At 42.4% G+C, this 4,757-nt stretch overlaps 1 protein-coding gene across 2 annotated transcripts in view; it reads left to right on the top strand.

The window, feature by feature from the left end:
* Window positions 1-4,757, top strand: part of CSAD (cysteine sulfinic acid decarboxylase) — a 30,770-nt gene that overhangs the window by 525 nt on the left and 25,488 nt on the right. The gene's annotated exons all lie outside the window — the stretch shown is intronic.

Below are 4,757 nucleotides of genomic sequence, written 5' to 3'. Positions count from 1 at the left end.
AAACACCAACCCGGGGCCCGTTTCCCCGGAAGTACTTCCCCCTCCCCCTCGTCCTCTTAGCCGAGCCGCAATATCCACTTCCGGGCTCGGAGCCTGGACCGGCGGGAGCAGCCAGAAAGGGGGTGAGGCTGAGGACGCTGGGAGGGGGTGCAGCTGGTGAGTGGGCGGTGCCGGCGCGCGGAAGGACGGGAAGAGGGAAGACCGGCTGTACGGCGCGTGCGCCATGGTTACGGGCGCGCCTCGGCGGCCATCTTGGCTGAGGGCAGGAACGAAGACAGTGAAGTGACGTTCTCCGGGAGCTGTTTGATGGGTTCTGCTAGGTGGGCTGGTTAAGTGGGGCTCCTTGAAAAAGCGCCATCTGGCTCCCTTCTTCGCGGACGTTTGCCGTGTCGCTTCTCAGCCTGGAGCCCCAAATAGAGCCTGAATAGTTTGTACCCAGCCTTTTCACGTAACTCGGCCGAGATCCTCTTTATCTGAGTTTTCTATCAGGCCCAGCTCCGAGGTCCTCTTATCTGAGTTTTCTATCAGGCCCAGCTCGGCAGATTTGGGGGGCGCCCAGTCAGCTGGGAGAAGAGTTAACTTTGCACGGGTCTGCCGTGTACACACACCGCGCACCCCGAGGCCAGTCTTGTTACCTTATACCGCTTATTCTTTCATTCCAGACTTTCCAGCTTCTGACACTAGTCTCCTCGTCTGGAGGAAGAAGCCATAGGACTCCCCTCAGTAGACTAGTTCGTTAGAGACTTGGTGATGCAGGGTGGCCCCTGGGCCCGGCGTTAGGAAAATGGAAACTGGAGCCTGTCTTCAAAATCTCCCAACTTTAGCTATTCGGGAGAGGTCCCACTAAAGATGGACTATGTCAAGTGTACTTAATGGAAGGAAATGTCAATTCGATTTAGGTCCCAGCTTCTGCTGTAGGTGCCATCAGGTTGTGTGTTTAGAAGAATTAATTGAGATATCAAAAGAAAAAAAATTACGAAAGAAGAAAGGAATTCCCAACTATTTGTATAATACAGATTTCATTTCCCTGAGCAATTCATGTTTTGAGCCATTGACCGCAAACCTTGGTGCTCTTAGACTTGTAAAATTGAGATAACATAGAGAAACGTCATCAGAAATGAGTCTTTAATTAAAAAAAAAAATTAGCTCATATTTATTTTGGCAAGTCCACACACACAAAAGAATAAAAGGCAAAAAATGTTAAGTTTCCTCTTCTATCCTATGCTCCTGGAGATAGTCACTTTTATCAGTTTGGCAAATACACCTTCAGGCTTTTTTCTTTTTCTTTCTTTATAATTTTTAAAAATGTTTATTTATTTTTGAGACAGAGAGGGACAGAGCATGAATGGGGAGGGGCAGAGAGAGAGGGAGACACAGAATTCGAAGCAGGTTCCAGGCTCTGAGCTGTCAGCACAGAGCCCGACGCGGGGCTCAAACATGTGGACAGTGAGATCATGACCTGAGCCAAAGTGGGACGCTTAACGGACTGAGCCACCCAGGCGCTCCAGGCTTTTTTCTATGTTCATACAAAACTTTTCTTCTCTCTTTTTTTTTTTCATCCAGAGTATATTTATTGAGCACCTACAGTGCAAGACACAAGTGCTACATTGTAGACATCTAAGTTCTTTAACATTTTAACAGTTGTTGCATAAAATTGAAACTTATATTGGTACTTTGATTTGTCTAGACTCATCCTGATGAACATTTAGGTTAGTTCCATTATTTTGTTTTATAAACAGTGCCATAAGGAATATCTTTATATAGGTATCCTTTTGTGCTTATGGATTTGTAGATAGGATATGTGCATTTGAAATTTTAATTCTGTAAAATTGAATTTCAGTTTGTAACAATTTACATGCTCACTCAGAACCACGTGTGAATGTCTCCATTTCCTACAACATAGCAATACTGGATACTATGAATTTTCAGTGCAGTTGCCAATTTGATAGATGAAAAATAGTAATTTCATCGTTTAAACTTGCATGTCACTAATATTGGAGTTGACAACTTCTGTTGCTTCTTTTCTAAGTTATATTAACTTTTTACTTGTTATATGCATTTAAAATCCTTTCTCTTAGTTTTTCAGTTGTCTTTCAGCCCCCCCCCCCCCCTTTTTAGAGCAAGTTATGCTTTTTTTTTTAAAACGTTTATTTATTTTTGAGACAGAGAGAGGCAGAGCATGAACAGGGGAGGGGCAGAGAGAGAGGGAGACACAGAATCTGAAACAGGCTCTAGGCTCTGAGCTGTCAGCACAGAGCCCGACGCGGGGCTCGAACTCACGGACTGTGAGATCATGACCTGAGCCGAAGTCGGACGCTTAACCGACCGAGCCACCCAGGCGCCCCGAGCAAGTTATGCTTTATGTGAAAATATTTGAAATCTCCTATCAAAAATAAGAATAAGACAGGAATGTTTACCATCAAAGCTAATATTGTACTGGAGCTCCTGGCCATTGAGAAGTCTCATTATTTTCATGTGGTATATTCATCTAGAAAGGGAATTAATTGACAAAATACTAAAACTAGTGAGCTTAGCAGCATGGCCAGATATGAGGTTAACAAACAAAAATTGTATATATCAAATATAAGAACAACAACATCATAAAAATGAAATAATCTCACAGTAAGAATATTACATTTCTAAAAATTTTTTAATGTTTCTTTTTGAGAGAGGGAGACAGAGCATGAGTAGGGGAGGGGCAGAGAGAGAGGGAGAGACAGAATCTGAGGCAGGCTCCAGGCTCTGAGCTGTCAGCACAGAGCCAGACTCAGGGCTTGAACTCACAAACTGTGAGACCTGAGCAGAAGTCGGATGCTTGACCGACTGAGCCACCCAGGTGCCCCCAAGAATATTACATTTCTAGAAATAAATTTAACAGAAAACTACAAGTCATATACTAAGAAAACCAGACTATCTTAGTGAAAGACAAAAAGGTCTTAGTTAAATGAAAAGTTTTACCATGTCTGTGAATAGAAACGCTTGTGTAACGGCATAAGTTTTTGCCTTAGATTAAGTTAAGTTCTAATTAAAACAGGACTTTGCATGGAACTTAATCTGATTTTAAATTTTTGATGGAAAAGAATAATTGCAAAGAGAGCAAAAATTGTTTTGGAAAACATGGAGTGGGTAAAATAACGAGGCGGGGGGATAAAGCCATGCGTTATCTTTAACCACTTTAATGGTGTCTTTCTCTATACCGAATTTTAGAAGTTATCCATAGTCAAATCTGCCTGTGGCTTTTGGGTTTCTCTGATGCTATCTCAAGATTAAAAAAATATTTCCCTGTAGTTCCTTCTTTTTCTTTTCTTTTTTTTAATTTAGTCAGTTAACATGTAGTGCAATATTGGTTTCAGGAGTAGAACTCAGTGATTCATCATGTACATACAACACCCAGTGCCCATCGTAAAAAGTGCCCTCCTTAATACCTATCACCCATCCAGCCCATCCTCCACACACTTCCCTCTGTCAACCCTCAGTTTGTTCTCTATTGTTAAGAGTCTCTTTGGGGCACCTGGGTGGCTTACTTGGTTAAGCGTCCGACTTTGGCTCAGGTCATGATCTCTTGGTGTGTGGGTTCGAGCCCCACATTGGGCTCTGTGCTGACGGCTTGGAGCCTGCTTTGGATTCTGTATCTCCCTCTCTCTCTCTGCTCCTCCTCTACTTGTACTCTGTCTCTCTCTCAAAAATAAACATTACAAAAAAAAGTCTCTCCCCATAGTTCCTTCTGACATTCTTATAGTTGTATATTTTCAGCTTTTGTCTTTCTCTCTGCTGCAATTTATTTTTGTGTATGGTAAGAGGTAGTTAGAAATGCCAGACCTAAAAGTAACCAATACTGTAGTGGGAGAGGTACTAGCCTAGAATTCAGAAAATCAGAGATCTAGGCTTGCTGTTGTGTCTCCTTTGTAATCTTGGACAAATTAACTCTGGACTGAGAGTCCTCATCTTGAAAGCTGGGGCGAATAAATAAATACCTTTCAGGCTAATTTCTGGCTCTACTGCCAGGATCAAATGAGGTCATAGATGAGAAGGCTTTGAAAAAGAAGAAAACCCTTTGCAAATTTTCTAAGTTATCATTAATACAGATTTTTGGTCTATGCAAATAAAATGTAAGTGGAATGCAGCATTATTCCTCAGTATCAGGTAATAGTTGGTCTATTCATCCAAATGTTTATTGAGTGCCTTTGTGCAAGACCTTGAGGGAAGGGAGTGGAGAGTTGGGAAGATGAAAACTATCTTTTTTTTTTTTTTTTTTTGAGTGCCTGTTTTGTATTTAGTGCTTTCCTTAAAGATAAGACCTTAACCCCCCATGACTTTACAATCTAGAAGCAGAGAAATCACTGTACATATAAGGAGAATTGGTGCCTTTATGGATGTGGGTATTGAGTCCATGGGATTTGTTAGCAGGTGGACAGTACAGAGGTCGGTGTTGTCACTTTCTAACAATTAGCCTGGCAGAAAGTGCTTTAAGAAACTGCCCTGGTCTTTTTTGCCCACAGGCAGGCCTCCTCCTGCGTGACTTCCCTAACTTCTTTGGCGCTGCTCTTCGCTCAGGCCCACCCTATCAGTTATTCAAATAGTATCCTAACAGATTCCTGATTAGTCTTTTCCTGCACCAGCTCTTTATCACCTTTAAGACCTGAATGTTTTCCCTTTGAAGACTGCCCTGGGCCAATCTGAGCAGAATTAACCAGCTCTTCCTTTCCTTGTGAGCATTCCATTCTGTTGTGGCAAGTGAGCCTTTATTTTACCTGTTC

This window comes from Panthera onca, chromosome B4 (genome assembly GCF_046562875.1).
Source record: "Panthera onca isolate mPanOnc1 chromosome B4, mPanOnc1 haplotype 2, whole genome shotgun sequence".
NCBI lineage: Eukaryota > Metazoa > Chordata > Mammalia > Carnivora > Felidae > Panthera > Panthera onca.
The sequence above is the reverse complement of the archived record's forward strand: the minus strand, read 5'-3'. Positions and strand labels throughout refer to the sequence as shown.